This window comes from Rhinichthys klamathensis, unplaced genomic scaffold, assembly GCF_029890125.1.
Source record: "Rhinichthys klamathensis goyatoka isolate OS25496 unplaced genomic scaffold, OSU_Roscu_1.1 h1tg000246l_1, whole genome shotgun sequence".
Lineage (NCBI taxonomy): Eukaryota > Metazoa > Chordata > Actinopteri > Cypriniformes > Leuciscidae > Rhinichthys > Rhinichthys klamathensis.
In genome coordinates this window covers 1,162,164-1,173,034 of record NW_026606768.1, presented here as the reverse complement: position 1 = coordinate 1,173,034, position 10,871 = coordinate 1,162,164, and positions in this window count along the sequence as shown.

Below are 10,871 nucleotides of genomic sequence, written 5' to 3'. Positions count from 1 at the left end.
ATACCTCTTTTATCATAGTTATAGTTAAGAAACTTTTATCATAGTTACATCATTTTTGCAGAATAATGAGACCAGAATAATGCATGCAAGTCTGTAAGCACTGAAACACTCAGGCCAAACATTCCAGCAATAAACTTGAAATGTTGTATACTGCATTTGTGTGTACACTGCACAATACGAACCTTTTCTGTATCCATAAACTGGCATTTATACAACCAGAAAACGATGATAAGTACTATAGCTGTGTCCCAAAACAAATACTGAGTAGGTACTACATTTAAAGAGGAACTTAATTAGGAAGTATGTTCTATATAGTATGCATGTGTGTGTACTATGAATGCAATTTGGACGTACTACATCCATGTTGTCATTGTCATGTGATCTATGGCATCAGTTACACTGCATCACTGTCATTCACGGGTGCGATGCCTGAATTTAATGTTAGCTTCACTTCCTGTCTCCTGAGATACCTTCATCTGATTGATTTTTGTAGGCAGCATGGATGTATCCTTCACTGCCTTTGATATCCCACAATCCTGTGCGTTCCATTCTGTGACAGTTGAGCTTGAAAAATAAAGATGGCATCTGAAAGTTGTGGTTGGATGTCAGTTTGTGTGTAAATGTATGTTTTTGACCAACGGTTTCCACTTTGATGTCATTTCTAGTGTGAAATTGATTGAAGTAATTAATTATTTGCTTAGTTATCACCAAAGCTCTCTCTTTTTTGTTGTTGTAGATCATTAAACCATTACGCTGCCTCCAAAGTCTGTCCGAAATTAGTTTTGTGAGGTACTTTCCTGTGCAAGCGAAGTCAGCTGCCTATGCTTTCGGACGCAGCCTACTTCTCTACCTTGGCCTTATGGGATAGTTCGGGATAGTTACTGTAAGTGTGCATTGGATATAACAGAAGTTGTAATCTAGGTACATTTCACCTACAGTATTACAAGTACTGCAAATTCATCATACTTCTCATTACTTTTTTACTACTATTTAGTAGAGATCTCGTAGGCGTATTCGAACTTTATTACAATATCGGACTGTCGCAAATTAATTTCTAAACGTGAGAATTAAAACTTTATCGTAGCAAATTGTGTGTAGGCCTACTGTTGTTGTTTTTTAATAAGCTGCATAAACTGCGCAGTAGGCTATGCAGTACACTATTCACTTCTGTTGTGACGTCAGCACAGCAGCTTCCGCGTTATTAATTAACACAACTATTATGTCAATAAATTCAGTGTTATTGTAGCTCTAGTGCGGTTACTGTCAAGCATAAGACACCTTTAACATTCTTAACTTTCACGCAAACGCACTGCAAGACAAACCAGCTCAAAACTTACATAGCCTACAGACCAGTCCAGGTAGTGCCTCAAAGCCTAGTGTGCTGCCTACAGACCCCTTGTTTGGGCATAACAGACACCTCACAATAGGAACGCGACTACAGTAGGTGGGTGGGGAACAATAGGTTTTGAGACTCGGTAAACTCACCTCACTGTTTACTGTACTCATGTCTGGAGTGTGCTGCGGTTCTTCCACCGCAGTGATTATAACACGCGCATCTGATGATGAAAATGCTGAAGATGCCTGGGTGATGGACAGTCAGTCAGTCTGGTTTACATCCCAGCTCATTCACATCGATTATGAAGCGGTGTCATGCTCCACAAGGGTGCGTGTGTGTTTGTGTTTAGTTACTGGACGGGTTTAAAGGGTTTGGGGCCACTTCCTGTTTTCTCCTCCCACTGGCAAACGTTAACTCTTTCAATCACAGATGAGTCTTGGACGATCCTTAAATTGTGCTTGGACTATAAAAAGTAAAATAATATATATTTTTATTTACAATTTGATTACAACTGCAAGTTATTTATAAATATTATCATTATTTAATAAGTATGATCATTAATATATACATAGGCCTAATTGGAGAAAATTAATATAAACAATATATAGTATCATTTATAATCATATTTAATTCGCAATAGTTGTAACAATAAAATATATTGTAGCCTATATAAATGATAGAAAATATTGTCTATGACAGCAGTATAGCTGCTGGGGTTCCCTTTCGAGAGGTTCCTCCTATTGCGTAAGCTTACGCTATGGGAAAACTCCTTTTCTCGAGAAATATTGAAGTCTTTATGTAAAACGCATTGCAGCTGCACAGCATACAGCAATGAGCGAGGCAGCTCGGTCATTGGCTGTGCTGCGGCAACTTGCACGAACCAATGACGGGGCGACTCTGAACCCGCTTCCAATGAGCGTGCTTCGCGCCCACGCGCGTCAGAGCCCGCCAAGATGGGCGTGGCCAAGGGCTATATATTGGGCGCCCCGTCGTCTGAGTTCTTTAGATTTAATCTCCTTCAGCAAAGAACCTTCTCTTTGCTGGATCCTCCGGATTTTTTCGCCGCCGCCGTCCACAAGCCTACAGCAGGACTGCTTCGAGGACGCCGGCGCCTTCAGCCGCCTTCGATCCCTTCTGCTAAGCCATCCGGCGCGCATCATCTATATCCTTTCAAAGCTTTCAGTGTTCGCCCCCGCGACACTTTTTCTAAAAGAGCAAATTTAACTAGGCGTTGTTTCAAATGCCTTCCTGCGCCTCGTGTCGAGGCCCTCTTCAGGACGGGGATCGTCACATCATCTGCGCCCGCTGCCTGGGACCGGACCACGCAGAGGCTGCCCTCACTCGAGGCGGATGTCCCGAGTGTGACGCCCTGGGCCTCACCGAGCTGCGCGCTCGCTTCGCCGTTTTCACCGCGAAAGAGCCCACATCTTCCGTGCTGCCGTCTCCTCTAGTCGAGCCGCGAAAGAAAAAACGCCGCTCACAGAGGCCGCCGGAGCACGCGGTTTGCAGTGATGTCACGCCGGGCCAATCCCCGCGTGCTTCACCACCACCCGAAGACTCCCCGCCGCCAGTCCAGTTCACACAGGCGGACCAGCACCCATCCAGCGGAGCGATGGGGCTCGTCTCGTTTGGCGCGTCAGGGGATGACGATGATAAGGATGACAGTTTTTCCTGTGATGCTGCATCCGACGACTGGCCGGGCTCGTCCTTCGACCCCGCGCCATCGACATTAGCGGGCACGAGCGCGGGCTCCAGCATGGACTCGGAGATCGTCCGCATTCTCTCTAAGGCCGTGGAAGACCTCGGGCTCGATTGGTCTTCCCCGGAAGAACCCGCCCGCAGCCGACTGGACGAGTGGTTCCTGCAGGGGCGCCGACAGGCCCCTCGACAAAGACCCTCCCCCTTCTTCCCGGAAGTTCACGACGAACTCACGAAGTCGTGGAAAGCCCCACACTCCGCTCGCCTGAAGCCTTCTTTTTCTTTGTCGCTCTCCTCTGTGGACGGCGCGAAAGAAAGAGGCTATGAGGGGACTCCGCCCCTCGAGGAGGCTGTGGCCAATCATCTGTGTCCACCCTCCAACGCTGGATGGAAGGCTAAAGCTTCTCATCCCTCGAAGCCTTGCCGGTCTACTTCAGCTCTCGCCGTTCGCGCATACGCCGCCGCCGGCCAAGCTGCATCAGCGCTTCACTCTATGGCTGTCCTCCAGGTGTTTCAAGCCAAACTTCTCCGCAGTATGGACGAGTCTGGACCCGATCCTGAGGCGTTTAAGGATCTACGCAGCGCCACTGACATAGCGCTGCGAGCTACAAAAGCCACCGCCCAATCCATCGGCCGTGCTATGGCTAACCTGACTGTCCTTGAGCGCCATCTGTGGCTGACGCTAACAGAGATGAAGGATGCAGATAAGGCGTCATTTCTCGACGCGCCTATCTCCCAAAGCGGCCTGTTTGGACCAGCGGTGAAGGAGTTCGCCGAGCGCTTCACCGAAGCCCGTAAGGACTCACAGGCTATGCGTCACTTCCTGCCCAAGCGATCCAGCTCATCGCAGAGCCGCCAACGGCCGCCTCAGCAGCAGCGAGCTAAAACGGCGCCCCCCGTCTCTCAGCCCAGACCTGAAACGGATTTTCGACGCCGCTTGCGCTCTGCCAACAGGAAGCAACCGCCCGAGCGACGGGGACCTCGGCCCAAGATTGTGCTGAACCCAGAGCCTCGTAAGTCCTCCTAGCTACAGGGAGGAAAAGGGAGAGCGCGTGTCTCGCAAGAGCCGGACCGTTCTCTCCAAAACGTTTAAAGCATTACCCAGTCCCCTTACAGGCGGCTGGAAATGTCTATACAGCAGCCAATGTGCCAGCCACACAGCTCGCCCACCTGCAAACAAACGCCGTTTTTACGGCGACACACAGAAATCACATAAAGAGCTATTTTCTGCCTGTGTCATTAAAGGGTCACGTGTCCACACCAAAGTGCGCATTCCCACATATCAAAACTGTCAACGCAGTGCCAAATGTTTTCCCAGCTCAGGCTGGACGCCCCATAAATGTAGATTGTGTGCCAACTGTCACGTATGCACCACTACACACAAGCACTGTTCCCACAGTTATAAACACTTCCCCAGTAAAAGCGGGAAGTTGTATAAGAGTAGCGCGTGTGCCCGCTGTTATGCACGCACCCCAACTCACAAACACTGTTTATATGGCCAAAAACCTCCCGCCACGAGCGGGAAGTTTTATGAAAGTGGCGCACGTGCCTACCACAGTCTATGCACCCCCACCCATAAGCACTACACACACAGTGTTAAACATTTCCCCATCTCACTCTGTGAGCATTACAGCGAGCGTGCCTGTGATCTCACACGCACCCCTGCACTCGGCATTCAACAGAGCTGCTCAGCGCGCGCCCGCGCCGCTGAGAGCTGTAAGCTCGGCATTAACACAGAACGATTCGCTGGCGGGAGCCATACGTCACTGCGACACGCCCCCGGCCAGCATTCAGCCCATATCTGTGCGAGCGAAAGCTTGGGAAAATATCCCCGACATGCCGAAATGGGTTTTGAACATAATAAAACACGGTTACTCGCTTCAATTCGCTCGCAGACCACCCCGCTTCACAGCAGTGGTAGAGACGAAAGTGAGAAAAGATGTTTCACATGTTCTACGCACCGAGATGCTCAAACTAATAGAAAAGGGCGCTATAGAGACAGTCCCTCCCTCTATGAGCGAGGCAGGTTTTTACAGCCGCTATTTTCTCGTCCCGAAAAAGGATGGCGGTCTCCGCCCCATTCTAGATCTCAGACATCTGAACAAAGCTTTAATGATTCGCTCGTTCAGAATGTTAACAACCAAGCATATCCTCGCGCAAGTTCGCCCGGGGGATTGGTTTCTGTCAGTGGATCTGAAAGACGCTTACTTTCACATTCCAATAGCGCCTCATCACAGGCCATTTCTGAGATTCGCTTTCGAGGGACAGTCATACCAGTACACAGTACTACCATTCGGCCTGTCACTGGCACCCCGTACATTTACGAAATGTATGGATGCAGCACTTTCCCCCCTGAGACAGCGGGGAGTGCGAATACTAAATTATCTCGACGATTGGCTAATCCTAGCACAATCAGAGAGCCAGTTAGTGACACACAGGTCTTGGATTATCAGTCATCTAGAGTGCCTGGGTCTAAAAATCAATTTTGCGAAGAGCATGCTATCCCCCAGCCAGAATATTTCTTTTCTGGGAATAGTGCTGGACTCAGTGCAGATGACGGCGCGCCTCTCATCAGAGCGCGCACTCACTATCCGGCGCCTTGCAACATCGTTCAGAGCGGGTGCGCGCGCCCCCGTCAAGCGATTTCAGAGGATGCTCGGTCTCATGGCCTCAGCATCAGCTGTACTCCAGCTAGGATTGTTGCACATGCGTCCTCTCCAACGCTGGCTCAAAAGCCGTGTCCCCACTCACGCGTGGCGCTCGGGCCACTTTTTAATCAGAGCAAATCACGGCTGCATAAAAGCCCTGACGCCCTGGAAAGCTGTCGACTGGTATCAGTCCGGTGTGAGTTTGGGCGTGAACACAAGGAGAAAAATGATCACGACAGATGCCTCCAAAATAGGCTGGGGGGCCCTTTACGAGGGCAGGCCTGTCTCCGGCTTGTGGTCAAACCCGGAGAAGCGCCTACATATAAACTGTCTGGAATTGAAAGCGGTCGCTTTGGCTCTCAGAGCCCTGCTCCCGTACCTGAAGGACGAGCACGTCCTAGTCCGAACGGACAACATGACGGTAGTCTCGCATATAAATCGTCAGGGTGGACTCAGATCGAGCTCCCTGCACTCGATGGCCAGGGAGCTCCTTCTATGGTCCCAGCGCAACCTGCGCTCGCTGAGAGCAGCGCATGTGCCAGGTGTTCTGAACCAGGGAGCGGACATGCTGTCCAGAGACAAAGTTCTCCCAGGAGAATGGTCTCTCCACCCCCTGACGATTCAGTGGTTATGGCAAACCTTTGGCAGAGCAGAGGTCGACCTCTTTGCCTCCAAGGAAAATGCGCACTGCCCTCTCTTCTTTTCAAAGAGCACAGACGCACTTGCCCAAGTCTGGCCGAGCCGCCCGCTGTATGCCTTCCCTCCGGTCGCGATGCTACCTCAGGTCATCAGTCGGATCAGGGAGGAGAAATGTGCAGTGCTCCTGGTAGCCCCACTCTGGAAGAACCAGACGTGGTTTCCAGAACTGATGCAGATGATGCAATCTGCCCCATGGCCGATTCCACTGAGGCTAGATCTCCTCAGGCAGGCCAACGGGATGATCCTCCATCCCCGCCCCGATCTGTGGGCCCTCCATGCGTGGCCCCTCAACGGATTCCCGGGAACCTCCCCAGTGGAGTGTTGAGAACCATCACTAAGGCGCGAGCGCCCTCTACGAGGCGCTTATATGCCCAGAAATGGAAGGTGTTCAGTGACTGGTGTAAATCCAGGAACCTGAATCCTGAGACATGCGAAGTACCGAGTGTGCTCGTTTTCTTACAAGAGCTGTTGGAGGCAGGCCGCACCCCCTCCACGCTCAAAGTATATGTGGCTGCCATAGCGGCATCACATGAACCGGTCGAAGGACGCACACTAGGGAAAAACTACCTAGTTGTTCGTTTCCTGAGGGGCGCCAGGAGGATAAATCCCCCACGCCCCCCCTCGGTGCCGATTTGGGACCTGGCCACGGTCCTGGACGCACTTAAGCGTGCCCCGTTCGAACCCCTCCGAACTGTGCACCTTAAACAGCTCTCGCTCAAAACTGCTCTCTTGCTGGCTCTCGCCTCGGTCAAGAGAGTGGGCGACCTGCACGCGCTGTCATCAAGCGCTACCTGCCTGGAGTTTGGACCTAACGACAGCAGGGTTGTCCTCAGGCCAAAACACGGGTATATTCCTAAGGTGCTCTCTACTCCTTTCAGAGCACAGGTGATATCTTTGGCCGCGCTATCGTCCCCAGCAGACGAAAGTGACGCCTAATTTACTCTGCCCGGTCAGGGCACTCAGAGTATATTTGGAACGCTCTGCCCTGTTCAGACAGACAGAGCAGTTGTTCGTATGCTTTGGCGGCCGCACTAAAGGTCTGGCTGTGTCAAAGCAAAGAATATCGCGCTGGATAGTTGATGCTATAGCGCTGGCTTATGAAGCCAAGGGCCTTCAGTGCCCCTTGGGCATCAGAGCTCACTCTACGAGAGGCATGGCCTCCTCGTGGGCGTGGTCGAGTGGGATACCCATTCAAGATATTTGTGCGGCTGCAGGCTGGGCCTCACCGTCCACATTTATCAGGTTTTATAACCTACAGGTCCCCTCATTGCACTCTAACATACTGTCGGTCTAACTATGCATAGGCTGGGGTGTGTACATGCTGAGCATTGTCTCCTCCCTCATAGAATCACATCTTTGAAACTGATGTGGAGGATTTTTCATACATGACAGTACATGAAAATGTGCTTGTGTGTGTCTCTGGACGCCCATCGGGCCGTTCCATGTTGTCCTTTTATAAAGCCCGCCTTCGGCTGGCTCGTTGGATAATTACTTCGCTCAAAGGCTCAGGCACCGGCCTCCGGCTTAATAGAAGCGAAGTCAGCACGCACGGCGTTTTACATGGCGTTCCCATAGCGTAAGCTTACGCAATAGGAGGAACCTCTCGAAAGGGAACGACTCGGTTACTAACGTAACCTCGGTTCCCTGAGAGGAGGGAACGAGTATTGCGTAATCTGCCGTGCTTGTGCTTGGTCAGTTTGCTTCAGTCGATTGAACCTAAAGAACTCAGACGACGGGGCGCCCAATATATAGCCCTTGGCCACGCCCATCTTGGCGGGCTCTGACGCGCGTGGGCGCGAAGCACGCTCATTGGAAGCGGGTTCAGAGTCGCCCCGTCATTGGTTCGTGCAAGTTGCCGCAGCACAGCCAATGACCGAGCTGCCTCGCTCATTGCTGTATGCTGTGCAGCTGCAATGCGTTTTACATAAAGACTTCAATATTTCTCGAGAAAAGGAGTTTTCCCATAGCGTAAGCTTACGCAATACTCGTTCCCTCCTCTCAGGGAACCGAGGTTACGTTAGTAACCGAGTCGTTTCATTTCTATCATCTTTCTTTACTCTTGTCAAACTGAATTTGAAACATAACAGGGATGTAATAATTCACTTCAATCATTTTTACAATAGTCTGGGCATAGATTCATGTAGAATGAATCTTTGCAGTTTTGGTATCATGTCTTGCTGTCTTTTATTGTTGTGTATATTATGGCACTTGGTATCATGTCTTGCTGTCTTTTATTATTGTGTATATTATGACTTGTATGGTTAGTTACGTGTCCAGCTGGTTTATGTTGGTTCAAGCTGGTTGATGATGTCCCCATGTTCCCATTCATGCATTTGCAATAGAACCTAAATATGATGTCAGTAGGAGAGTCTCACACATTCACTGCTTTAATTTTGTGTTCTTTTAGCAGACGTGAGTGTATATACCTTTGTGGAAAGCATACTAACTTTTTGTTCCATTGCCTGGTATTTTACATTGTCAGTGAATAATAAAAATAAACTGCATAAGATAGTTAATCTGTCCAGCAAGATTGCCGGGGTACAGCAAACTAGCATGACAACGACCTGTGAGTCCCGATTGGTGAAGAAGGGGCAGGCAATTACTAGAGATGTATCACATCCCCTATTTGACGAGTACGAGCTGTTACCATCAGGCAGACGGTACAGGGTGCCATCTCTCCGAACCAACCGGGCCCGCAGGTCATTTGTGCCAACTAGTATTGGATTTCTTAACAAGCGATGAGATGAGATAATAAAATAGAGTTGCACCTTAGCTTAATTTGTTAGCACTCAAGGGGGATGTTTGTGTTGGCAAAGCAGTTGTTTGGTTGTTGGTCTGTTGATGTTGTTGATCTGACGTTTGCTGTATGACACAAAATGAATTTCCGTAAGGACTAATATCTATCTATCTATCTATCTATCTATCTATCTATCTATCTATCTATCTATCTATCTATCTATCTATCTATCTATCTATCTATCTATCTATCTATCTATCTATCTATCGTTTTTCTTTTATCTCTATTAAATAACCCAAACTTAAACTTTAAAAAGTTTTATCAGTTAATATTCTGTTAATTTAATGTAGTAATTTTACTGTCATAATAAACAACCATGTGCAGCAGCATCCTCTTGTGTCAAAAATCAAATGACTACCCAGGGGACAAACTGTTCTGGTGTCAATTACCTAAATATTACAACCTCAACATGTTCAAACTCTGATATAAGAAAGCTGTTTCCTCCTCATACGCTTCCAGTGAAGTAAACGGATGACTAATAACAAGAAACATGCTCTCATATGACATATGTGACATAATGTAGTGGGTCATGGGGCTTGGCATTCATATATCAATAATGTTCCATTACAACCAATTCAATTTCCAATACTTACCCTCAGATCCCACTTAAAGTTCTAAAAGATAAAATGAGGTCACAAAATTATGAGCCATCATGCGAGAAGCTGGACTTTTCTCTGCTCTTTTATATGCTCAATGCAGTGTTTGTATACTGTAGCTCAATATAAACCTATGATCTGTGTGAGTGTCTTTGTGTTTGAGGGGCATTTCTCATCCTCATGCTGTGCAGGTATTGCAGCTGCAGTTTCCACAGGGTCCCATTACAGGGGAAACTGACTGTCGCTGCAGCAAGCGTTCAGGGCAGGCGAGTGCTTTGGCTTGGCTCAGGCCACAGAAATCTGATGCTGCACCTTGCGCTCAATGCATCGCTGGCATTTCTCGGCAAACTGTCAACATTCCACTCCAGGCTTTAAAAGGATGTTGGCATCATTGCAGTCCTCTAAACCTGCATGTAATTGCCTAATGCCTCTGTCAAGTCAGGGAGGAACCAGCAGAAATGTGGTCTAGATGCGGTGCCTTAGTAATCATTATTCTATACCAGTCATTTTATTGAATAGAGAGAATTAAACACATTCAAACTCTCTTATTTGTCCTGTGGGCTGTGGTATGTCAGCAGCTAAACCACCTGAACACTATACAGCTCTGGGGAAAAAATAAGAGACCACTGCAGTGGCAAGCTGTTTCTTCTAGATGTATGATTTACTATTTTTGATGGTTTACATCAAGTAATACACAAGTAAATGTATGAGATTACATCTCATGGTTCCATCACAATGAGGTACAGTCAAAAGGCACTTAATATTAAACAATTCTATTAAAATACTTACTGTTTATCGATTTTTACTTACCTGCATAAGTTTCTTTGGGTTAAAGAGTCTCCAAAATTATGAAATGTAAACAATTTCATATATATATTTTATTTCAGATTTGCTTTTACTGGCTGGATGGACACCCAGAATAAAACTAAATGGATCTCGACACCAGGGTGACATGGGGTGCTCTGATACCCGGACAGCTGTGGCTGGAACATCTGGGGCAGCCATGACATGAACCCCTGCCACTGGGGCAGACGAGATATGGCATTTGAACAGCTTCTGAACCAGCTGTGACAAGAACTTATAGGACCAGGCAGTCA